Source organism: Aulonocara sp. 'chitande type north' Nkhata Bay, linkage group LG4 (assembly GCF_057382095.1).
Source record: "Aulonocara sp. 'chitande type north' Nkhata Bay isolate Kocher_YH1m ecotype deep benthic linkage group LG4, A_spYH_male_GT1.1, whole genome shotgun sequence".
NCBI classification, from domain to species: Eukaryota; Metazoa; Chordata; class Actinopteri; order Cichliformes; family Cichlidae; genus Aulonocara; species Aulonocara sp. 'chitande type north' Nkhata Bay.
Window position 1 is genome coordinate 19,243,004 of NC_141347.1, and position 27,246 is coordinate 19,270,249.

Here is a 27,246-nt window from a genome sequence, read left to right on the forward strand (position 1 = left end):
CATTGTAGCCACAGCCACCCTGGGGCGCACTGACAGAGGCGAGGCTGCCTGACACTGGCGCCACCGGGCCCTCTGACCACCACCAGTAGGCAATGGGTGAAGTGTCTTGCCCAAGGACACAACGACCGAGACTGCCCAAGCCAGGGCTCGAACCGGCAACCTTCCAATTACAAGGCGAACTCCCAACTCTTGAGCCACGATCGAAGGTGCCTATGAACTACACCAAACTGTCCATAGGCCTTGGAAAATGCCATGTGACCAATATGTAGCCAGGTGAAAGGTCGGTATTATGGGACATGCCACTGGATAGCGCCGTTTCTTTTGGGGTACCTCTGAGAGCGCAACGGACGATGGGGATCTACAGAAACATTCACGGAAGTGCTAGCTTGCATTGGTGTAATGTGGGTGTGTAATGCCGTTTTTTGCTGCATGGTTTGTTTTAAACGCAACGTGTGGAACAGTTAAGGCACCAGGAGTTGCTGCAACTGACTTCGCCGTTCATCTCAGAGGGCTCTGTATTCCGTTTTTCTGCTGGATTAAGGCACTGTATGTATTTGAGTTCACACTTGTATTATAATATCTCTGTGGGTAAGAGGGAAAATGTACCTTTGTTAACTGTTTAATTTTGGCTCTGTATTTTAGCAGGAGCAACCACTACAGTTATTATTGCACTGCTAAGTTTGTTTTGTTTCTGGATGGGTTTATATCAGTCACAAATTGACGCTAGACATGTTTGAGTTCCAGACGCTGATAAAGTTGGGAAAATAACCTGCAGTAGCAGTGGGTTACCAGTGCACAAAGTTGTTACTGAATAAGAACTGTCTGTAACAATTTCATTTCTTTATTTTGACAACCTTTTTATTTTCTTCTGAGCACTTACTTTGTCATTCAGATTAAAAGAACCCCAAAGATAATCTGTGTTCTGGGCTGGTTAATTTAACCAGGCTAGAAATACATCAATAAAAGAAATTCCAATACATCTGTAACATGCATCGCTCTAATAGAATATTAGGGTCAACAGTATCAAACGCTGCACTGAGATCTAGGCGTACAAGCACAGAGATGAGTCCACTGTCAGAGACCATAAGATTACTTGTAAGCTTCACTTAAGCTGTTTCAGTGCTGTGAACTCTGAATACTGACTGAATCTCTTCAAATAAGCCATTCCTCTGCAGATGATCTGTTAGCTGTTTGACAACTGCACTTTCAGATAAAAATGAAGGTTAGAGATTGGCTATAATAAGCTAAAACAGCTGAGCCAAGAGATGGCTTTTTAAGTAAAGTTTAACTGTGTAACTACTGCCAGTTTGAAGGCCTGTGGTACATAGCTGATTATTAGAGATAGGTTGATCATATTTAATATTGAAGCATTAATTAATGGCAGGACTTCTTCAAGCAGCCTTGATGGAAGGAAGTCTAAAAAGAGAGGTTGATTGTTTGGAGGAAGTAATTACTGAAGTAAAATCAGAAAGATCAATTGGAGAAAAAAGTATCTAAATGAATATCAACAGTACTGAAGGTAGTTGTAGAGAATGTTACATCTGAGAGATGATTATGAGTCATTTTTTCACTAATGGTTAAAATTTTACTTGTGAAGAAATTCATGAAGTTATTACTAGTAAACATTAAAGCAATGGTTGGCTCAACAGTGCTCTGACTTTTTGTCAGCTTGCTAAAATGCTGAAGAGAAACCGAGGGTTGTTCTTATTTTCTTCAATCACTGATGATTAGTAAGATGTTCTAGCTTAACTAACATCATTTAACTTAACTTAAATGACTTCTGATTTGAGGCTTCCATTTTTTAGGAGCTACAATATCAGGAGGTAAATGCTGCATTGAGGCTGTCCTTTTTATCATCTGTAGCATCTGCAATAATTATTTTATCTGAGCTGAGCACTAAATCAGATGAGAAGTATGAAAAATCAGAGAGAAACTCTGTATAAGGCCCAGGTGGATGATAGATAATAACAAAAAGTACTGGTTTTTGAGTTTTCCAGGTAGGATGGACAAGGCTATGCATCAGGCTTTCAAATGAATTAAAACCCTGTCTGGGTATTTGGTTCAATAACAAACTGGTGTTTTGGAGTCTTCACACACCCCTGTACTCTGTGGCCTGCTGGAGCGGGGGGACTAGGAGGAGGAGTTGGCCGTCCGATTGGGGTCTGGAATGTGGGGCCTCCCTGCTGCTGCCAAGTCGGGGCAGTCTGCTTCTCTCCACCCCAGGGAAAAGGGTGACACCACCTGGGTCTGGGTGCAGTTTGCCCCTCCAGGGGCAAGGGTACCTAGACCTGAGGCTTAGAGTACGCTTGGGGAATGTGATTGTGTGTAAAGTGTCTCTTTATGTCTGTCTCCACGTTGGATGAGTGCTGAGTAATTGCATATGGGAGCATGAGGGTGGGAATTAGGGCTGGGCGATATGGCCTAAAATTCATATTGCGATATAATTTGAAGCATGTGCGGTAATGATATATATCGCGATATATTATTTTCTTCTGTATGACGTATTTTCCACACTAAAAGGCACACTTAAAGTCCTTTAATTTTCTCAAAAATCGAGAGTGTGCCTTATGTATGAATTCTGGTTGTGCTTACTGACCTTGAACTGATTTTGGCGTGCAGAAATCCGTTAAAAAATGTTTTAGCACAACTTTGGTAAGCCGCACTGCTTGATGGATTGTCAGAGCATTACGGCTGCCGTAGTGAGGAGCTTCGCGGAGTAATCTGGGTCCAAAACTCCGTCCAATTCAGGTCCCAAAGTCAAACGAACACTTAGAGTTAAAAAACGGTCTAAATTCTTTCATCTTTAATTAAATCATCAGCGTTGCTGCTTTACCAGGTGTAACAATTAAGTTTAATATCCAGGCATCCATGAAAACAGAATTTATTAAATTTAACGGAGTTCGAAGTTAGAAGAGAGTTAGCTTGCTAGTTTCCACCTAAACATTTCATACGATATTCTGACAGAGATTTTTGAAACTAATTAAAATGTACAGCTCTGCTATCACTTCCAACATAAATGAAGACAGAAAACTAAACAGCAGTGGGGTTTGCAGGGTTACTGAAGTTGGACTACCTGGTATATAATGTTGTGCTACGTGATTGCTAGCGACACAGCTATGTTAGCATGACATTAGCACAGTGAAGCTGGAGGATGAACGCCAACTTTTTTCCACTCGATAAAAGTTAACGTGAGGGATTCTGGTGGCCAGGGACAAATGCAATCGCATAGCAGGATGCAATACACGGGCCAAACTTCAGTCAGGAGAACAACTGATATTATTCATCCACAATACGAGGTTAGTTATTAATATACTGCAACAACATGGGAATAGAGCAGCTGCGAGAGAATTCAACATTAACCCTTTAAGACCTACCATAGAACCAAGTCCGCCAGAGCTTATATTATATTTTTACATGTTGTAGAGCCATTTTTGGGAGCATTTCAAGTTGCTATACATCAATACAACCATTACAGCCTAAATTTTAATAATATGCATGCATTAAGTGCATAGTAATTACATGAATTGCAAAAAAGTGCAATAAACTACAAAAGAATTTAAAATCGTTTTTGTTTGTTAACATATATTTCTAGTTAGAGAAATTTAAGAGGCTTATCCCTCAAAACTGTAAATACAAAAAAGTTGCACAAACTAGTTTCCCACCACAGGAAATTTATTTTGAGTGTCTTCATAGTTTTATTTTTGAAATACAGCAATTTTTATATTCCTTGGTCTCTCGTGTTCTGAGGGCCTCGGATGTCTGGAGTCTTGATCTCCTCCATACCTGCTTCATGCCCTGGTGGACGGGGCGTGGCTCCCCACACCCTCTAGCAGATCATTACATGAAGGAACCTTTTAAAAACAAGCACATTCATGCTCACAGGTGTACACACGGGTGCTCACACAAACAAACTACACCCTTTTTGGCTCCTACCTCAAAGCACACTGTGCACTGTCGATCTTACGTGCTCCACAACAATGTTTAATATTTAGTATTTACTGTTATATCCCCATAGATCATCATGATGTTGTTTATTATGTTGCTCTTTTTTTTCTTCTGCTTGTTTTCTCTTTTTTCTTTCTCAACAGGTGATCCAGGTGATTGATATATGTATTTTTTTGTCTGCTTATTTTGTTGCTTTTTGTTTTTTCCCCATCCCTCTTCCCCGCTGTTTTTCTTTCCCTCTTTCTTTCCCCCAGTCAAGTCTGCCCCGTATTTAGCAAGTGAAAATAAAATAAAATAAACAATAAAAGGTGAATCAAAGAGACCATTACGGCAAGGCTGGGATGATCCATTTGGTAAAGTAAATCTGTTCGGCATCTTTCTTTGCCTTTAGACAATAATTCTGATGGCAAAAGAGTCAAACGGGACAGGCAGAAAAAAATAAATAAATAAACTGGTGTATAAGACTGGAAGAATAAAGAAAGGATATTTTGTTATACAAGTTGTCTTTTCTCAAATGTAGCATACAGATGGAAATTGAAACTAATACTCTAACATCAATATTCTAACATTTTAGAACTGCACAAAGTAAGTAAGTAAAAAGTAAAATTTTATTTATATAGCACATTTCTAGATAAAAGATCACAAAGTGCTTTACAAGGTATAAAACAAAAACAGTCAAAAGTTAACAAAATGCAATTTTAAAAATATGTGTTTTTAGCTGTTTTTTTTTTTTAAAGTAATCACTGAGTCTGCAGATCTTAAGTTCTGAGGAAGAGAATTCCACAATCTGGTGGCCACAGTGGCAAAAGCTCTATCACCCTTGGTTTTCAGTCTTGTATACTGAATAACAAGTAGGCCCTGATCACAAGACCTCAGGGACCTACTAGGGGCATAGGACTGTAAAAGTTCAATGATGTACGCTGGTGCTTGTTCTTGAAGAGCTTTAAATGTCAGAACCAGAATCTTAAAATGGACTCTGAATTCAACGGGGAGCCAGTGCAGCTGTATAAGCAATGGTGTTACATGAGAGTATTTCGATGTTTTTGTCAGAAGCCTTGCTGCAGCATTTTGGACAATCTGCAGACGCTTCAGGGAGTTTTTGTTTAGACATGTAAACAGTGAATTACAGTAGTCCAATCGTGACTGAACAAACAGACTTCTTTTCAGAATTTATGATGGCAAAAAGTATTTATATGATTTTTTTTTCTAAGTATTTTTTATTCATCTTTAAGCGTGAAAAGATAAATAAAAATACCTAAGAAAAAATCCTGTTTGAGGTTGTCATAATTCATGCATGTCAGGGTTAAATAACAGTAATTACAATGAAGCATGTCATACATCTATAGCAACATTAAACGACCAGTGGGTGGCAGGGTATGGAGTGACACATCAGTGTCCAATGTAGTGGTTTTGTGCAAGTATACCATCAACACTGACACAAATACAAGAAAACAGCCTTTGAATAGCTATTCTATGACAAAAAACATCCTTCTGCTGGAAACAAAGTGGTCAGTAAATAAAGAAACACTGGCAGTTAAAGACATCTGCTTCCTGTATCTGCTTCCTCTTGACAAAGTCTTTCTGAAAAGTCTTGCATGAAGTCTTTTTCATGACAGTTTTAGTATTCAGCAAAATGAGTGGCCATGTTTTAAATTCTGCATACAAAAACATAATAACATCATGTTATTGTTATAAGGACTAGCAAGGGCACAAATATTCATTATAGAAAAGATATAGAGTTAAGATATTTTGAATAATAAGATTTCAAAAAGACTACCCATAGAACAGCATATACATATCAAATACAGTATAAGAACAAGAAGCACGCAAATAATAATTACTGCAATAAATTGAAAAGTACTAACTTCTGCTGCAACTAATCTGACAGAGTTTGAGCTTTTAGGACAGGTGTAATTGCAGTAGTGTCACTATTTTTTTATAAAGATGGGGTTTACTTTAATTACAGTTTAATTAACTCATTTTATTCATTCAGTTTAGTTTGATTTGACAGATAATAAAAATGGGAGGAAATATCTGTATTACCAAAATCACTGACGTTTTATTCTTTTGTTTTCTTTTGTTTTTCTTTTCAATATTATTTCCATGGATGATTTCTTGAGAGCCTGACTGTAAACCAAGTTTCCAAGTGGGAACAATAAAATGACCAAACCACAAATTATTATTATTTTTGTATTTTTCTTTGAAAGTTTTAAATACGAAAGAATATCTACTTTACTGCTTATTGGTTTAAATATAAGCAGAAAATATGCCACAGTGGCAACTACATGTGGCATATTCTTGTATTACTGTCTGTCACTGTGTATATAACTGGGATGGCCACAGTGATTCACACAGTGACAAAAACATCCTTATGAGAGTAAAGGTACGTTTGCCGTAAAAACGATGTATATGTAGTACATATACAAGGGGACCTTGATTAATATATAGTCAGCTCTTTAGCATATCCTTATCCTTACCAGAATTTCTTACAATCGAGAAGAAAGATGTTACATAACAATCAACATCAAATGATTGACTTTTTTGGCCACTAAATGTTGGGAATTCACACACACACACACACACACACACACACACACACACACACACACACACACACACAGAAAATGGGGATAAAACAATTATTAGGGCTCACAGTAATTATAGATATTAGATGTGCTGCAGTTGTACTGTACCAAATTTTTTGTTGCGTTTTATCATGTGCATGATAAGGGCCACAACTACAGATCCCTACCAAAGAAGACCAGTTAAGCTCTGCGGGTGTGGGTCACAATCAACCAGGGTTTTGGGTGCGCTGATTGTGAAACCTAGACCCACCTGCTTTCACACCTTGGCTCACGTGATTAGGTAGAGGATCATCAGGGGGTCCTTTTGCCCCTCTTTGGGGGGATACTCCCACGGGGTTTAAATCTGGGACTCTCCACCATTTTACCCTAGAACTGAAGAAGCTTCTCGGATGAGAGGTGAAACATCTTCAAGCAACTTAAAGAAGTCCAGACGCTTTTCTTTCCAAGCCTCTTAGACTACGATGACCTGGATGACTAAGAACCTTCACAGACAATACCCAACATAGGCTTTACTTTCTAAGAAAGTTAAAGCAAGCTCACCTCCCTTGTCAACTGCTGACCAACTTCAACAGTCAACAATTGAAAGTCTTTAGACTTACTGTTGCATGTTGTGGTTCGCCAGCTGCAGAAACCTAAAAGGATCCGCAATGGGTGGTGAATGCAGCAGAGCGTATCATTAGTGCAACTCTAACCCCCCTCAGTGATATTCACACTAAATACCCAATAAAGTTCAGAACCAATAGATTAATAAACAGTTCATTTCAACTGGCAATACCCGTCCCTAAGATAATTTAATTGAATCTGGAAACACATTTTTAACATGCCATTCTATCCTCCTGTGACAATCTGCATTTTTGTGTTTATTTGGTAAATACTGTCTTGGATATTGTTGCTCCTCTAAAAATTAAGCATCCTAAGACAAAGCTTGAACCCTGGTTGAACGATGAAACCCGTGCTGCGAGGCATGAATGTCGTAGGGCTGAGCGGAGATGGAAAAAAGATAACTTACAGGTCTCTTTACAAAGTTTAAGAGAGTGCTGGGCCTTATATCAGCTTACAATAAAAGAAGCAAAGCGGAAACACTTTGCAAACATTATTATGGTGAATTATCAGAAACCACATATATTGTTTAAGTCAATTGAGACTATTTTAAGCCCTCCCTCTGCTCTTAGTTTTGAGCCTTCACTTGAAATGTGTGAAAGGTTTCTGCACTTCTTTATAAACAAGGTAGCCTCGGCTAGGGCGCAGATTATTTTGCCCACATCTGACCCCTCTGATCTTCCAATTTGCTCAGCTGTCTTTCAACAGTTTGAGTCGGTTACTCTTGCTCAGCTACAGGAGGTGGTGGATCATTTAAAGCCTGTAGGCTCACCTTATGATCACCTCACCTATCCCTCCCCTTTTTCTGAAAGTTTTTTCTACCATAGGTCCAACCATTTTAACCCTTTTAAATAGCAGCCTTACTTCAGGTATGGTTCCAAAGAATTTCAAAGATGCAATTGTGCAACCACTTCTTAAGAAACCTGGGCTAGATACAAACGCTGTTGAGAACTTTAGACCAATATCTAAGCTGCCCTTTTTATCTAAAGTCTTAGAAAAAATTGTATATGACCAATTGATCTCATACTTGAATGCACAAAATGTTCAGGAGATTTTTCAATCTGGTTTTAAAGCAATGCATAGCACTGAATCAGCACTTTTAAGAATTTTTAATGATATATTTTTATCATGTGATTCTGGTGAAAGTGTCATTCTTATTTTACTCGATTTAACTGCTGCAATTGACACTGTAGACCATGAAATTTTAATCTCACGTTTGGAGCAGTGTGTCGGTATAACAGGTGTGGCTCTGAAATGGTTCAGGTCTTACTTAACAAACCAAACCTTTTCAGTTCAGTGCTCCGTTGTCTCATGGAGTACCACAGGGTTCCATTCTGGGCCCTATCCTCTTTTCACTTTATTTACTTCCATTGGGCTCAATTTTTAGAAAACACAGACTCTCGTTTCACTGTTATGCAGATTACTGCCAGATTTATGTTCCTCTTAAAAAGAAAGATGGGTCGTCTGTAAATCGTTTACAAACATGTCTGGAGGACGTCAAGTCGTGGTTGGCGCTAAACTTTCTTTGTTTTAATGATTCTAAAACTGAAGTAATGGTGTTCAGACCTGCCTCCATTGCTGTTCCGTGTGTTGATTTGCAATTTCTGAAATCATTCTGTAAACCAGAGATTGTTAATCTGGGTTTTAAAATGGATTCTGAGCTTAAGCTTGAAAGCCAGATCGGGTTGGTTGTAAGATCTAGTTTCTTTCATCTGAGGCAACTGGCCAAAATTAAGCACTTTCTTACGAGACAGCAATTTGAAACAGTAATCCACGCTTTTGTAACCGTTCGGCTGGATTACTGTAATTCTCTTTATTTTGGGGTGAGTCAATCTTCTGTTTTTCGACTGCAGTTAGTCCAGAATGCTGCTGCACGCCTTTTAACTGGCACTCGTAGATACGAGCATATCACCCCAGTTTTATATTCACTTCATTGGCTGCCCGTGCATTTTAGGATCCATTTTAAGCTGCTTTTATTTGTTTTTAAATGTTTGTCCAATGCTGCCCCTCTGTACCTCTCTGAGCTTCTTCATCCATACATACCTTCCCGGTCCCTCAGGTCGGCAGACCAGCTCCTCCTGAACGTGCCCAGGACTAATCGTAAGCTCAGAGGGGATCGGGCGTTTGCTGTGGCAGCACCAAAATTGTGGAATGAGTTGCCTTTACATGTTAGACAGGCACCTTCCTTATCTGTTTTTAAATCACGTCTTAAAACATATTTATTTACCTTGGCTTTTAGCACAGCAGGACTTGTTGATGTCTCTTAATATGTTTCTTATTAATGATATTATTTTTAATTTTAAGATATTTTATATGTAATTTAAACTGTTTCCTCTCTGTTTTATATTTGTAGCACTTTGGTCAACATTGTTGGATGTAAAGTGCGTTATAAATAAAGATGCTATGCTATGCTATACTACCAAACTGGGTTTACCTTTATCTATTTATTTTATATTTATGCTATAGTCTACTTTTGTCTTTTGCTTTCAACCTATAGCTGCTTAATGGTTCTTCATTGTTTTGTGAACAATGACATAAAAATGTTATATGTCATGCCATAGTAGCCACTTCTTATATGCATAACTGTGATACATTTCATAACTTTGAACATTGCCATTGTGGTGGATTTTTGTATGACATGTATACCTATATAACTATATACACTATATCTATCTGCACTGAACATATATACTGTAACTCATGTAGAGTCTTAGGCATGAAATGTTTAGCCCTCACACAGACACATGCAGCACATTCAAACATATGTCTCTTAGAAAATAGTTATATGGTAACAGAGATACTGAAAACAACATACTGAAATCAATGCATGGATTATGTGATCATGTGTACACACACACACACACACACACACACACTAGTTTTAACCTAAAGATATTTGTTTAGCATGATAGTCTAGCGTTGCATTACGGTGCTGTATTGTGACCACAATAATAAAAGACAGGCAAAAACCTAAACTCAACTAAGAAAGACAGGTGATGCTGGTACTGAAAATGAGCACCTGCAAAATTAACTGAGTGAGCATTTCATATATGAACTTAAAGAGGGATATTTTCTGCAGTTCTCCTTTTTTTGTTTCCGACTATATGGTACACTTGTGGCTAATACTAATTACTTACTTCAGGTAAACAAATGAATGGTACTGTGAGAAAAAAAACAAACACACATACAAAAAAATGTAATCACTTGTTCTAGGGATTTGACTCATTGTGGAGTTTACACTGGGTTCTCCATTGTTTGGGGTCATTGTAAGAGCTGTGGTGAGGAGCTGGGGGTAGTGGGGTGTTGTTCTGTTTAAAAGGGTGTGTTTTGCTGGTGGGGTGTTGTGGTCCACATTCAGTCCATCTCTTTCTTCCTTCTATAAAAACCCTAATATATGCCCATTGATGTAAATATTCCACAACCTGGGTCTTGTCTGAGGTTTTTGAGCTGGAACATTAAAAGCATGGACAGCCCACTTAAGAGATCAAGGATATTTGTTCATTTGTAACGTCTTAAAGCTGACTTAGTGTTTTTGCAGGAAACCGACATGCACACCAAAGATCAGGGCCCTGTTTCAGGAAGCCGGTTTGGAAAACTCAGAGTGAAAAACGACACTCACGGTTGAGTAACCCCGAACTGTCCAACTCGGAATATTCCGTTTCAGAAAGGCTGATAACAAGTAGTTCAGTCAACGCGGAGTTGCTTTAACCCCAAGTGAAGCGCGCGGACGAGGATACATAAAGCCCTGATAAGCGGAGCACAGATTAAGCGAGTCACCATGGAGACGGAGGGAAAGAAGGCGCGGTCAATGTATTTTACAGCGCTTGAGGCCGAAATTCTGATGGCAGCATATGCCGATAACATGCAAATTCCGCGGAAAAAAGTAACACAGCCACAGCTGCAAAAGAAAGGGAGCATGCATGGCAAAACATAGCCGACAGAGTCAATGCGTGCGTGTTAATATAAACATTGATCTAGGGATTTCCACCCATTTAACACGTTATTTTATCATATGTTATTTTATTTGTTATTTTATACATTATATTTTGTGATGTGATGTGAGCGCAGGTGCAACCCAACAGGCCCCAAACGTGCCTGGCAGCAAGTAAAAATGAAATATAAAAATATAGCCCAAACAGGTAAGGTGTAATTGTATTATGAGCCATAGTGCTTGGGCTGTTTGTCCCATGTAAATCAATTGCAGTTAGAGGCTACATTAATTTTCTTTCTGTAAGCACTTATTGAAATTATCTGAGCACATTACAAGTACATATTTGCTTACTCTGTATGCTCAAATGTGGCCCGTTATAGCCAACAGAAAAAAAGCGGAGGCCCGAAAAACAGGTGGGGGTCCTCCACCACCACCACTCACAGAGGCTGAGCAGTTGGCCCTCAGCCAAAACAGTGGGCGCCCTGTGGCCGAAGGCATCTCTGCGGGGACATCCTCTGAGGCAATAGACAAGAACTAACAGACTTAAAAACTCCTTTGTCCCACACGCCATCAGACTGTTTAACTCCTCTCTGGAGGGGAGAGGGAGGGGAAACAGGAGGACAAAGGAGGGAACAACTAAGCTGTAGTGCCTCTTCACCTCACTGTACAATACCTTGTGCAATACTTTTGTAAATAGTCAACGGTGCAATAGACTCAATACTTGAAATGTGCAATTCACTTGTATTTTTATTTTTATTCCTATTTATTCTATTTATCCCCTTCGTATATTTTATTTATATTGTCTCTGTATTTATATATATGTGTGTGTGTATAACTCTGTAACTTCTGTCGGTGCTGTGCTTTTTTGGAAATCGAATTTCCCAGAGGAACCCACCCGAGGGATTAATAAAGTTCTATCTTATCTCTTATCTTATCTTAATAACCCCGCAAGACACAAGTGCCTACATAAGGGGTAAATTCAAAATAATACATGATGTGCATACATCCTTTCTTCACAGTCACCTTTGCAGTGCTACTCATTCATTTGATAAACTCTTTACCATAATGGATTATTTTGTAGTGAAGTTATTTTCCTACTGATTTTGCCTTCCCTCAGTCTTGGTTGTCTTTGAGAGCATAATGACAATGAAGTGTAAGGTGATTGGTATGTTTGTTAATTGCCATTTGGTCCCTTGTAAGTCATAAGTGACCTGTATAAACCTCATATTCTATCAGTTGATGGTGGTGGTGTACTGCATCTGGTGCAGCCTCCTGTTGAGCCAGACCAACATGCAGTTGTGAGTAATACTCCACATATTATATGAGTTTACAGTAGAACAGCAATGTTGTTTATTTCTTTACTACAGGAAAATAATGAAGAAACATTGACAGCTGTTACAGAGGAGGAAGCAACAGAGACACTTTATGAGGTTTACATCTTTTAATACTTTGTGTACAGGAAATACAGGTGACCAATAAAGCCAGTTGAACAAAAAATCTGTTTATTCTTCTTTCAACATGTTGAGGTGATGGGTCAAAAGAAATGATTGTGACATATGGTGTCTCTGACTGCGCTTCCATCTTGTATGTCCGTGGGAGGGTCAGGATGTTCATGGTTTGGATCACTGCTGATGTTTGGTTCAGAAGGACAGTGTTCTCCTCTAATTGTGGCAATGTTGTGAAGAATCACACATGCCACAATAATGTCACATGCCCTTTCTGGGGTGACCCTGAGTCTTTGCAGGCACTGGAACCGGGCCTTAAGCATTCCGATAGTCATTTCAATTCTGGCTCTTGTCCTGCAATTAGCCAGATTATATCGCTGCTGTGGGCCCGGTTCAGGGTCAGGGTAAGGGGTAAGCAAATAGGGTAAACATGGATACCCCCTATCACCAAGCAAGTAGCCAGTGAACTCTCCTAAGACAGAAGGATACACTTCAGTTCAAATGTCCCTGAAGCAATTGGTCTTTATATATTTTAAAGTATTCTCAACTCACCATGTCCAAATTTTGTGCTCAGTGTACATTCACGGAATATTTGTGAGTCATGGACAGAGCCTGGCCACTTGGCTTCCACATTTGTGATAATGTTGGCAGCATCATAAATGATCTTCACAGTGCAGAGAACACAAATTAGCATCCATTACTATAATGGAATAATTTGTTAGTTTGAAATGCTACAGGGAACTATGTACCTGTACATTAATGCTGTGGAAAGACTTCCTGTTCACATAGTCTCCTTCATTTACTGAAGGAGCAATGATTGGAATGTGAGTGCCATCTGTACAGCCAATCACACCTGGGAACCCTGAAAATAAATGTAAAATTTAAGTAGTAGTTCAAATATCACCACATCATAAATTAAGTTTTGGTCATCCTGATACCTGCAATTTTGTGGCATCCCTCTTTGATAAATCTTGTGGGTCTATGACCGGGGAACACCACAAACGAGTACAGGAGACGTTTCAGTGCAACTGTAACATTCCTGACTGCCCGACAGACGGTAGCCTTGGAAACGTGCTCAGCGTCACCAATATTATACAGAAAGCTCCCGTTTGCAAAAAACCGAAGTGCAATACAAATAATATGTAATGAACTGAGAGCATGTCCGCGATGTGTCACATGCGTAATATATGGCCTGAGGATGTTATCCAAATAACTTATAGATTGTGCTGAGAAACGGTAACGTTCGCACAGAAAATCATCAGGAAATGATAAAATGTCCAAACGCGCTCTGATCACTCTCTCCCGGCGGAGAGCTCTGCGGAGAATTTGGGCTTCACGATCTACTGGCTCTTCGAGGAAGGGGCACGCCATGTCCGACACTTCCTACAGTCAGGTTTCCGACAAAGGGGCGGAGACAGTCAGGGTTAGTTGTACTAAACCTGCTAGGGGGCAGGTTAGCTTCACGGAGTGTGTCGTCATAGTGACTCACTGAGGCTTCATCTGAACTCGCTTTGTGAAACCGAAAACCCAGAGTTTTCGTTAACTCAGGGTATACTTACTCAGTTTTTCCACTAAACCGGCTTCCTGAAACAGGGCCCAGGTCAGACTTAAATGTCCTTGTGTTTCTGAGGTGTTCCACTCAAACTTTAACTCTAAAGCCACCGGGTAGCTATTTTAATTGGTAGGTCAATCCAGTTTTCAGCTTCAAACGTTATATCCGATAAGAATGGCAGACACCTAATTGTTATCAGTACATTATTTCATGCTCCCATTCTATCATCGCAGCTAAAATTGATGATGCTATTTACTGCTATAAATCAGAACATGAAGGAGCCAATCTCATGCTCACTACTGTTGGAATCACTGAAAGCAGACATACAGGGACTAATTATTTTCTCCTCTGCCCACGTAAACAAGTCCCATGAAGCAAAACTTCAAGAACCCAGTATTAATATTATTAAACTGAACAAACAAATCGCTATTTTTCCCTCTCCTAGTTGACTTAAACACAAGATGATTTACAGACTAAATTTGATCTTATTCCCACTAGGGATGCAGAGCGACTTCTTTCATGATCATCCTCACATATAATTCCTCAGATAAAAGATTCATCTGGAACATTGCATAGGTATTCCACTGTATTAATGCAGTTTTTCACTCATTTTATTCGTCTTTATATCAATCTGAATCTCCATCTGACTCCACTGCAATAAGTTAATTTCTAGACACCCTCAATTTCCCTGCGATAAACTCAGATGCTGCTAAAAAACTTGAGAAGCATTAGAAGCATACAAAGTAATAGATTTCCCGGTCTGGACGGATTCCCTGTTGAAGTCTTTAAAAAAATGTCAGGATAATCTGTCCCCATTACTGCTTGCGGTATGTAAGGAATCATTGCAAAATGACACTCCCCCCCCTACTCTAACACAAGCCTCAATAAGTCTCTTAAAAAAAAGATTAGGACACAAATCTTTGCATCTTAGAGACCTCTCTTCTTAATGATGTGAATGCTAAGATCATTGCTAAAGCTTTGGCACGTTGTCTGGAAAATATTGCACGAACTATTGTTTCACAGAAGCAAACTAGATTTGCTCCTGTGAGGCAACTATTTCTTCATATCTCTGTACTCTTAAACATCATCTACTCTAAAGTAGTAGTAGTGATCTCAGTCGACGCTGAGAAAGTAAATTTGGGCTGGGAAATGTATTAATTTCATGGATACATCTCCTTTATACATCTCCTCTGTCACAGTGTGCCGAAGCAGACTATGAATTGTGAACAGTAGACCCAAATGAAGACAAAGGAACGTAGAACAAAACTTGATATTAACAAAAGGCGAGCCGTTCAATAAGGCTGATGAAAAAGGTGCAAACAAAAGAAAAGTCAAACTGATGCAAAGCTAAACATTAACCTAAACTGGGAGAACTAAAAAACAACATGAAGAACCCTGACATGAACTTGAACAAACCTGGGCCCTGTTTCAGGAAGCCGGTTTGGAAAACTCAGAGTGAAAAACGACACTCACGGTTGAGTAACCCCGAACTGTCCAACTCGGAATATTCCGTTTCAGAAAGGCTGATAACATTTAGTTCAGTCAACGCGGAGTTGCTTTAACCCCAAGTGAAGCGCGCGGACGAGGATACATAAAGCCCTGATAAGCGGAGCACAGATTAAGCGAGTCACCATGGAGACGGAGGGAAAGAAGGCGCGGTCAATGTATTTTACAGCGCTTGAGGCCGAAATTCTGATGGCAGCATATGCCGATAACATGCAAATTCCGCGGAAAAAAGTAACACAGCCACAGCTGCAAAAGAAAGGGAGCATGCATGGCAAAACATAGCCGACAGAGTCAATGCGTGAGTGTTAATTTAAACATTGATCTAGGGATTTCCACCCATTTAACACGTTATTTTATCATATGTTATTTTATTTGTTATTTTATACATTTTATTTTGTGATGTGATGTGAGCGCAGGTGCAACCCAACAGGCCCCAAACGTTCCTGGCAGCAAGTAAAAATGAAATATAAAAATATAGTCCAAACAGGTAAGGTGTAATTGTATTATGAGCCATAGTGCTTGGTCTGTTTGTCCGATGTAAATCAATTGCAGTTAGTGGTTACATTAATTTTCTTTCTGTAAGCACTTATTGAAATTATCTGAGCACATTACAAGTACATATTTGCTTACTCTGTATGCTCAAATGTGACCCGTTATAGCCAACAGAAAAAAAGCGGAGGCCCGAAAAACAGGTGGGGGTCCTCCACCACCACCACTCACAGAGGCTGAGCAGTTGGCCCTCAGCCAAAACAGTGGGCGCCCTGTGGCTGAAGGCATCTCTGCGGGGACATCCTCTGAGTCAATAACCCCGCAAGACACAAGTGCCTACATAAGGGGTAAATTCAAAATAATACATGATGTGCATACATCCTTTCTTCACAGTCACCTTTGCAGTGCTACTCATTCATCTGATAAACTCTTTACCATAATGGATTATTTTGTAGTGAAGTTATTTTCCTACTGATTTTGCCTTCCCTCAGCCTTGGTTGTCTTTGAGAGCATAATGACAATGAAGTGTAAGGTGATTGGTATATGTTTGTTAATTGCCATTTGGTCCCTTGTAAGTTATAAGTGACCTGTATAAACCTCATATTCTATCAGTTGATGGTGATGGTGTACTGCATCTGGTGCAGCCTCCTGTTGAGCCAGACCAACATGCAGTTGTGAGTAATACTCCACAGATTATATGAGTTTACAGTAGAACAGCAATGTTGTTAATTTCTTTACTACAGGAAAATAATGAAGAAACATTGACAGCTGTTACAGAGGAGGAAGCAACAGAGACACTTTATGAGGTTTACATCTTTTAATACTTTGTGTACAGGAAACACAGGTGACCAATAAAGCCAGTTGAACAAAAAATCTGTTTATTCTTCTTTCAACATGTTGAGGTGATGGGTCAAAGGAAATGATTGTGACATATGGTGTCTCTGACTGCGCTTCCATCTTGTATGTCCGTGGGAGGGTCAGGATGTTCATGGTTTGGATCACTGCTGATGTTTGGTTCAGAAGGACAGTGTTCTCCTCTAATTGTGGCAATGTTGTGAAGAATCACACATGCCACAATAATGTCACATGCCCTTTCTGGGGTGACCCTGAGTCTTTGCAGGCACTGGAACCGGGCCTTAAGGATTCCGATAGTCATTTCAATTCTGGCTCTTGTCCTGCAATTAGCCAGATTATATCGCTGCTGTGGGCCCGGTTCAGGGTCAGGGTAAGGGGTAAGCAAATAGGGTAAACATGGATACCCCCTATCACCAAGCAAGTAGCCAGTGAACTCTCCTAAGACAGAAGGGTACACTTCAGTTCAAATGTCCCTGAAGCAATTGGTCTTTATATATTTTAAAGTATTCTCAACTCACCATGTCCAAATTTTGTGCTCAGTGTACATTCACGGAATATTTGTGAGTCATGGACAGAGCCTGGCCACTTGGCTTCCACATTTGTGATAATGTTGGCAGCATCACATATGATCTTCACAGTGCAGAGAACACAAATTAGCATCCATTACTATAATGAAATAATTTGTTAGTTTGAAATGCTACAGGGAACTATGTACCTGTACATTAATGCTGTGGAAAGACTTCCTGTTCACATAGTCTCCTTCATTTACTGAAGGAGCAATGATTGGAATGTGAGTGCCATCTGTACAGCCAATCACGCCTGGGAACCCTGAAAATAAATGTGCAATTTAAGTAGTAGTCCAAGTATCACCACATCATAAATTAAGTTTTGGTCATCCTGATACCTGCAATTTTGTGGCATCCCTCTTTGATAAATCTTGTGGGTCTATGACCGGGGAACACCACAGACGAGTACAGGAGACGTTTCAGTGCAACTGTAACATTCCTGACTGCCCGACAGACAGTAGCCTTGGAAACGTGCTCAGCGTCACCAATATTATACAGAAAGCTCCCGTTTGCAAGAAATCGAAGTGCAATACAAATAATATGCAATGAACTGAGAGAATGTCCGCGATGTGTCACATGCGTAATATATGGCCTGAGGATGTTATTCAAATAAATTATAGATTGTGCTGAGAAACGGTGACGTTCACACAGGAAATCATCAGGAAATGATAAAATGTCCAAACTCGCTCTAATCACTCTCTCCCGGCGGAGAGCTCTGCGGAGAATTTGGGCTTCACGATCTACTGGCTCTTCAAGGAAGGGACACGCCATGTCCGACACTTCCTACTGTCAGGTTTCCGACAAAGGGGCGGAGACAGTCAGGGTTAGTTGTAGTAAACCTGCTAGGGGGCAGGTTAGCTTCACGGAGTGTGTCGTCATAGTGACTCACTCAGGCTGCAGCTGAACTCGCTTTGTGAAACCGAAAACCCGGAGTTTTCGTTAACTCAGGGTATACTTACTCAGTTTTTCCACTAAACCGGCTTCCTGAAACAGGGCCCTGGACATGAAACTTGGAAACATGGTAAAAACAACAGATGACCTGATACCGAATGAAAAACAACACACAGACAAAGGCTGTGTCCAAATTCAAGGGAAGGATGCTTCAAATGCTATATTTGGAGGTAATGACGTCAGAGCAATGCGACGAAGGCTGTCCAAATTCGAATAGTCCTCCAGATGTGGTGACAAATGCGTCCTTATTTTCCCCGAATTTCAAGGATGGGTCTGGTGTATCCTTCGTGTCCTACCATATCTCAGGATTCATTGTGGGCCATACAGGAGATTTTTTTTCTGATAACAATGGTGGTTGAAGCAGGAGAGGAAAACACTTTCAAATTTAAGTATATGAAAATCTGGTGGTACAAAAGTTAAATTTTCATAGTGGTTGTAGTGTTAAGCTTTGGGCATCTGCATAGACATGTTTTTTTTTTCATAATCATAAAATAGCTAGCTGGGCAGCACGGTGGCACGGTGGTTAGCACTGTTGCCGGACAGCAAGAAGGTCCTGAGTTCAATTCCACCATCAGGCCGGGGTCTTTCTGTGTGGAGTTTGCATGTTCTCCCCGTGTTTGCGTGGGTTCTCTCCGGGTACTCCAGCTTCCTCCCACCGTCCAAAGACATGCAGCTTGTGGGGATAGGTTAATTGGATAATCCAAATTGCCACTAGGTGTGAATGTGTGAATGAATGTGAGTGTGAATGGTTGTCTGTCCTTGTGTGTTAGCCCTGCGACAGACTGGCGAACTGTCCAGGGTGTACCCTGCCTCTCACCCTATGACAGCTGGGATAGGCTCCAGTGCCCCCCGTGACCCTGAAAAGGATAAGTGGAAGCGAATGGACATGGACATAAAATAGCTTGTATGGTGGATCCTGTGTTTTTCCATGCATTGCTGCTTACATACAGCTAATTAACCTTTTAGTGATATGTTTTGGGACCAAAGACCAAACGGCTCAATTTATTAAAATGAGGAGAAAATGATCACCACCTTCACTGGGGTGAAGAATTGGCCACTGTGGGATGGAGGTACAAGAATAAATCAATTTACACATCATATTCATAAGAACACGAATTTGTTAACCCTCATGCTGTACCGAACCTGTAATGTCCAGATGGAATTCCTCTCGTTTTCTGCTGTGAAAACTTTTGGATTTAGGAGAGGAGAGAGCGCAGGAAAACTCTGTAAAAGACCCAGGAGAAATAAAGACACAATGAGACAAAGTTACTTTCTTTATCAAACGTGTACACGGGTGAGCTGCTAAGAACAACTCACACCATGCACAGTGGCTTGGTAATTTTTATAGGCACAGAGCACAGAGACAGTGAGAACAGGATAACAAATAATAAACAGATAAAATAAAACAACTCCATATATGGTGCTAGTCTCGTCAGCAGAGAGCTAGGGAAGATAAAACAATCTAAAACAATATGTCCCAGAAACAAGATGTGTTTGCTGGGAAAGTCTAAAAAGATAATTCTAAACTAATCTAACCATAGGGAGAGGGCAGACAAAAGGCATCTTTGTACATTTAAAAGAAGGTAAAGAAACATAGAATCATTTTTCCTGTAACAGATAAGTGGAAGCGAATGGACATGGACATAAAATAGCTTGTATGGTGGATCCTGTGTTTTTCCATGCATTGCTGCTTACATACAGCTAATTAACCTTTTAGTGATATGTTTTGGGACCAAAGACCAAACGGCTCAATTTATTAAAATGAGGAGAAAATGATCACCACCTTCACTGGGGTGAAGAATTGGCCACTGTGGGATGGAGGTACAAGAATAAATCAATTTACACATCATATTCATAAGAATACGAATTTGTTAACCCTCATGCTGTACCGAACCTGTAATGTCCAGATGGAATTCCTCTCGTTTTCTGCTGTGAAAACTTTTGGATTTAGGAGAGGAGAGAGCGCAGGAGAGGATGGACAGACTGAAGATCTTTACCAATGGTATTAAATCCATCTTTTTTAGACTTTCCCGAGGCTCCAGACAAGGACGTCCATCATCCCCTCTATTGTTCGCACTTGCTATAGAACCTCTGTCAATTTTTCTGAGGTTCTCCTTTATTTTTAGCTGAATTTAAGTTATGAAGTTAAGTTATCACTTTATGCTGATGATTTATGTCTCAAGTCCTGTTCTCTTCATATCATCAATTTTATCTGCTTTTCAGAGATTTGGTTCATTCTCCGACTGTAGAGGGATCTAGGGATCAATGCAACCAGAACATTGAATGCTCTTTTCGCTGTTAATTTCTTTGCCTTTAATGTCTAAAATTAAACAGGACCTCCAAAGATTGGGAAGCGTACATCTCTTGCTTATCAGAATAATCAGTGCAGTTAAAAATGAACATTTTACCCAAATTCCTCTTCCATTCTTCTTGCAAAAGAATTTTTTCAAAACAACTGATCAAACTATTTTGGACTTCTTATGGTGAAAAAAGGCACCTGGGATCTTCAAAATCCACACTTCAGAAATGCAGTCCTGCATCTGATAATTGCAACCAATGCCATGCTCCCTCCTGCAAATTAACAGATATGTTTTGCTGTTACTCACTACTCACTCGCTTTTGGCAGAATTATGTTGCTACCATGTGAAGGATATTTTCAACGATCTCAACCAGGTGCGCAAAAATAGCTGGCATCATGACACCGATTATATCTCACACCTTTTTGTACTCACTATACAACTTCTGATCAGATTGTCAGGACTCTGTGTGCGGGCAGGTAGAGATGTGGATCCAAATGCAGGACTCTGAGATGGAAATGTAACTGAAGACCACAGCTTTATTGCTGGCACCAAACAAAAACAGAAAACAACCCATGAAACCGCAAACTGGAACACACAGTCAGGATCTGACAGTACAACATGACACTGAGCACAGGAAAACACAGGGCTAATATACAGGGTGGTAATCAGGGAATGGGCAACAGGAGGGAGACACAGCTGGGAGAAATTGGACTAACGAGACAGGGGAGCAGTAGAACTGAACACACTCACATGAGACATAGACCTTCACAATAAAACAGGAAATAAGAAAACACTAAACAAAGACGCAGACAGAATATAACACATGCAACTCAAACAATACATGCAACAACAAATCCTTAAACACGGATAAACAGAAACATGAAACTAATAATCATCATCATCACCACCACAAGCCCTACAAGAGAATAAGAAAACAATCCATAATGCAAAGACACACCAAAATAACTGAAACACAGACTCATCATAAAACCCAACAAACCAGAGAAACATAAAGAACAATCCATCATTCAAAAATAAACCAAGACATAAAAAACTCCAAATGCTGGGTCAATCCGACCAAGGACCGTGACACAGATCCTCGAGTATTAATATGTATACCTGACACATGCATTCATACAAAACAAGTCAACCATCCTGTCAGTGGGATTAAGGCCAGGATACTGTTAACCATTCCTCGCCGTCAGTCCCCTGACCGTGGTCGGGAGACGCGAGGGGAGATGCTTCCTCCAGGGCCGAAGTTTGTCCTCCTTCGGGGTTAACTCCCTTCACTTTTGTGGAGTAGTGAGGCAGACAGAAACCAGCCGAGGCACCGGAGATTACTGAAGTGATGAGGCTTTAATAACAGTACTGCACACTTCGGAAACACACTGCATAGCCTGTAGCCCGTTAGAACGCTGCTCCCGGTCGCCCTCTCTACCCATGACACACTCTCTCTCTCTTTTCCCTCTTTCGCTCCCCGCGTTTCCTTCACGCGCATGCTCACACACACATCACATACACTCCTTACTGCACCCAGTCACACACAAGACGGCAATTCCTGCAACACTACCCCCACTCTGGATGGCAATTAAACAATAATTCCACTCCAGCATTGTAATGCATAAAACTGGTACACAATCCCCTTTACCACTTGGAGCCCACAGGAGATAAAAGTGTTAGCCATTACCGCATATAAGGTGAGGTATAGTATCAACGAGTGCACTTCAGTGACAAAGAGGTTGGCTCAAGTAAGGTGTACATACATGTGCAAAATAAAGCATTTCAAGTGCTGTTAAGTAGAAAAGAAATTACACAACTGTAACTATTACATGGCGACCGGGAATAACTAACTTATCCTAGCATCTAGGAAGGCACAAATACAAATGGATAAGTGCATGTAGATAACCCCGTAGGTCCTTCAGATACTTTACTCATCTTTTTTTTTTAAATGTAAACACTGGAACAATGAAAAATACAGCTCTTTTAAACCATTGTAGCTAACAGTGTAGGAGGCTGAAACTATTTAAACTTGAACTGAATCTTCAGTCCTACTTGGAACTGTCCATGGTAGGTAAACCAAGCTAAGTGATCCACGCTCCATACCGGTCTGGAGCTCTGCGCCGACGAGTTGGTCGCTGAAACTGCTGGCCCGGGTGGTCTGGCTCACCCACCACACCCCCACCATTCTCATGGTCTACATGGGAAGGGGACGATGGGACAACCACAACCAGAGCGGGATCAGCTGCAACTGAGACAGATGGCTGAGAGGAGCTGGGGCCATTGCCAGTTGCAGTAGAGAACAGACTGTGCAGACCCAGATCACGGTCTGCTGGGTCATCCTCTAAAGCTGGTGGTGGGACCTCTGTAGGGGACCACTGATGAGCTTGATCAAGGACCCAGGTATTGTCCAGTGGCTCGCGGCAGCGATAATGCTTTAGCTGGTCATGGTGGACAACTTTCACTTTAGACCTTGGGTTCTTCTGGATCCGATAAACTAGGTCATCCAATTGCCCCAGGACAAAGAATGGTCCTTCATACGATGGGAGGAACTTTCTGACCTTGTTCTTGACGTGACGTGTTCCTTTGATGAGATACCATACAGGATCTCCAGTCTTATACTGTGTGTGGCAACAGTTCTTATCGTATTGCCTTTTTGCGCGCTTGACTGACTCACCCAGGGCTTCTCTGGCGATGAGGTGGGCCAGCTCCAGCCGCTCACGCATTTGCTGCACATACTCTGGAGCTGAGGGTTGGTTGTCTGGATCAGGAGGTAGACCTGCGACAAGGTCCACTGGCTCACTCAGTTCTCGGCCAAACATCATGAAGTTCGGGGTGAAACCTGTAGCACTGTGTTTGGTCGCCCTGTAGGCCATAACAGCGTACGGGATCATCAGGTCCCAGTCCCAATGACAACGCTCTGCTGTGGAGGCCAGGATCTTCTGGAGAGTGGCATTGAAACGTTCAACCTGGCCATCTGACTGAGGTCGGAATGGCGTTGTATGAGTCTTATCTATGCCAAACAAACTGCACACCCCCTGGAACACATCAGATTCAAAATTGCGTCCCTGGTCACTGTGCAGTGCTTGAGGTATCCCGTAGCGGCACACCCACTCAGATGCAACGACCTCGGCAACGGTTGCAGCCCGTTCATCTGGGATAGGAAAGGCTTCAGTCCACTTTGTAAAGTAGTCTTGTATCACAAGCACATATCGGTTTCTGCGCTCCGTCTCATTCAGTGGTCCCATAATGTCCAGCGCAACGCGCTCCATTGGGGCTCCTACCCGGACAGTTCCCATCGGAGCTTGCGGTGTCTTCTGGGGTCGGGCCCTGGATGCACAGCTGGTACAAGTACGGCACCAAAGAGCGACGTCTTCCCTCATGTGATACCAATAGAATCGGGTTCGTAGTCTGGCCACAGTCCTCTCGACACCAAAATGTCCACCCACTGGCCCTTCGTGCATCTGGCCCATCACTTCTGGTTGTAGCTTGCGTGGCAGTACGATTTGGGGATAGAACTGGGTCTCGTCAAGGCAGTAGAAGCGACGGACCAGAACTCCATCTCTGAAGTAGAGCCGTTTCCATTGAGCCCAGTATGTCTTAGTGGCTGGGCTGCATGGTGAAACAATAGTCCATGGGGGGCGCTCACTGCTGGCCTCCATCCAGGCACGTATGGGTGCAATGTCTGCATCAGCGTCCTGGGCTTGGCTCAGCTCCCCCATGGTCCAGCCATGAAACAGAGAAGCAGTATCAAGGGTTTTAGCCACATATACTTTCTCAGTCAACTTTACAGTGTGTGTATTAGTGGACATGTTCTGGTGTGATATGTCTGTTCTAGTGTGAATTGTCTGTTCTGAGATGTCTGTGTTGGTAGGAGTGTTTTGACATAAAATGTCTGACTTTGTAAGAGCAGTTTGGTCTAAAGTCTTTGTTTCTGGTGTAGTGGTGTCGTGACTTACCCCCACTAGACACACCGCTGTAGTAGCCGGTTGTCCCTCCACCCTCACCGGACTCAGCAACAGGGAGCTGGTGTCAGAGTCCAACTCGCATTGAACTGCCTGATGACTGGTCCCCCCGAGATGCTTGGGGGGGTCCTGCACTCTGCATGGACAGGACTGGCGACAGGGTCTTCTGGAGAGGCTATCAGCATTGGTGTGCACTCGACCTGGATGGTGGATGATCTCAAAGTTGTACTCGGCAAGCTTCTCGAGCCATCGAGCTAACTGTCCCTCTGGCTCTTTCATTTTTGTTAGCCACCGTAGACTGCTGTGGTCTGTGCGCACTTTGAAAGGCCGTCCAAGGAGGTACTGGCGAAAATGGGATGTGAAATCAACGACGGCTAGTAGTTCACGTCGTGTGGTGCAGTAGTTTTGTTCAGTTCTTGATAGCTTACGACTGCCATATGCCAGCACACGTTCCACGCCCTGTTGCATCTGTGACAGCACCGCGCCGATGCCAGTGTCGCTGGCATCAGTGTCTAGTGTCATTTCTCCATGGTCAAGTGGATAGCCAAGAACAGGGGCAGAGGTGAGTCGACACTTCAGCTTGTCGAAAGCTGCTTGGTGCTCAGCATGCCACTGAAAATGTGCATTCTTCTTGGTCAGGCTGTGCAGGGGTTCGGCTATAGAGGCAAAATCTTTCACAAACCGGCGGTAATATGAGGCCAGGCCGATGAAGCGTCTGACCTCCTGGATGGACGTAGGTGTGGGCCACATCTGAACTTTTTGAACTTTGCTGGGGTCAGTAGCCACACCATGCTCGGATACCACATGGCCAAGATAAGCAACTTCGCGGCGAAAGAGGCAGCATTTGGCAGGTTTCAGTTTCAAGTTAGCTTGTTGAAGTCTATAGAATACCTGGCCAAGCCGTTGCAGCATCCCCGACACGTCCTTAGCCAGCACGATGATGTCGTCCAAGTAGACCAGGCAGGTCTCCCACTGCATGCCAGCCAGGACGCGGTCCATCAGCCGCTGGAACGTTGCCGGGGCATTGCATAGTCCAAATGGCATGACGTTCCACTCAAAGAGGCCTGTCCTAGTGCAGAAAGCGGCGGCCCTGCGTGCTCTAGGCGTCAGCTCAACCTGCCAGTAGCCTGATGCGAGGTCTAATGTGCTGAACCATCTGGCAGTTGAGAGTGTGTCCAGCGTGTCCTGGATGCGGGGCAGCGGGTAGGCGTCTGTTATGGTGCGGTCGTTGAGAGCCCTGTAGTCAATGCAGAGACGGTATGTCCCATCTTTCTTACGCACCATAACGATGGGCGAGGCCCAGCTGCTGCAGCTGCGTTGGGCGAGACCGCTCTGTAGACTGTCGTAGATCTGCTGATCAGCATTTTGCTGCTTTCCCCCTGCCATTCTTCGTGGATTTTGTTTGACTGGGGCACCAGGACGGGTTATGATGTCATGCTGCACAAGGCTGGTTCGGCCCAGGTCAGCAGGCCCTGTAGAAAACACATGTCCATAAGTGCAAAGCAAGCGTTTCAGTTGGAGCTGTTCATAGTCATTGAGGTCTGTGGAGCTCTGGGCATAGAGTTCCTGCAGGTGCAGAGGAACCACAGGAGGGCTGGTCAGAGAGTCTGCAGCTGGGGAGACCATGGAGGGTTCCACGGCCTCAGCTGGCTGGAGGAGCCCGGCAATGGATCCCGCCTTAATTGTTACTGCTTTATTGCCAAGGTTAAAAAGGCGAAGTGGGACAGCTTTAGAAGGCTGTGCGTTGACTAGGACTCTGGCGATAAGTACTTTGTGCTTCTCAACAAAACCTTTGGTGGGACTAAGCATCATGTCACCTCGAGCTGCTGCACCAGGATGCACATTGCCTTTCACCATATACTCTTGCCCCGGTTCCACCACCACAGTTCTAGCTATTCTCACTGCGTGTGACTTTGTACTGGCTTCGGTTTGGTAGTAGAGCACCTCTTCACCGAAAAGGATGATGCGGCGTTTGCCGAAATCAAGACGTGCTTCAGCTTGAGTGAGGAAGGGATGCCCAAGCAGCACCTCATTTCCTGCTATATCTGCCACCAAGAAATCAACATCCACCTGTCGATTGTTGATATTGACAGGTATCTGGGCTTCACCTAGCACCGGCACGTCCCCAGGTCCCACACCAAGCAAGGTCTCAACAACTGAGGGCTGTAGTGGTGGTCTCACGTCTGGGTGGATGGAGTTGTAGTAGGGCAGCGGCAGCACGCTCCTCCGGGCTCCACTGTCCAAAACAGCACATACCTCCATTTCGTAGAGGCGCATGGGGATACTCATTTCTTGGCTTTGGCACTTAAGGTGGAGTACAGTGGGTTTTGGGCTGTCCCAAGGGCTACTGTTCAGTGTTAAGGCCTTGGTGGTTTTGTGAGGGGAAGGGCACTGCTTTTGGACATGGCCCCAACCTTGACAGTTATGGCAGCGAACCCCACTCCTTTTAAAGTTTCTGTGATTGTTCGGTGTTGTCGAGGGTGTGTGTGGGGCAAAACGATTCGGTGAGGGGCTAGCTGCAGGTGCATGCTCAGCAACAGTCTCATCTTTGTCTTTTTC

At 42.3% G+C, this 27,246-nt stretch overlaps 1 protein-coding gene and 2 long non-coding RNA genes across 3 annotated transcripts in view; 1 reads left to right on the forward strand and 2 right to left on the reverse strand.

Moving 5' to 3' along the window:
- The window catches only part of LOC147332397 (uncharacterized), a 231,710-nt gene that overhangs the window by 164,067 nt on the left and 40,397 nt on the right, over nt 1-27,246 (forward strand). The window lies entirely within an intron of this gene.
- On the reverse strand, nt 12,398-13,110 carry LOC147332403 (uncharacterized). The gene is made up of 2 exons (XR_015128810.1): nt 13,059-13,110; nt 12,398-12,978 (listed from the first exon to the last, which is right to left on the reverse strand). It is a non-coding gene; the product is annotated as an uncharacterized LOC147332403 (long non-coding RNA).
- LOC147332404 (uncharacterized) lies at nt 16,774-17,478 on the reverse strand. The gene is made up of 2 exons (XR_015128809.1): nt 17,427-17,478; nt 16,774-17,346 (listed from the first exon to the last, which is right to left on the reverse strand). It is a non-coding gene; the product is annotated as an uncharacterized LOC147332404 (long non-coding RNA).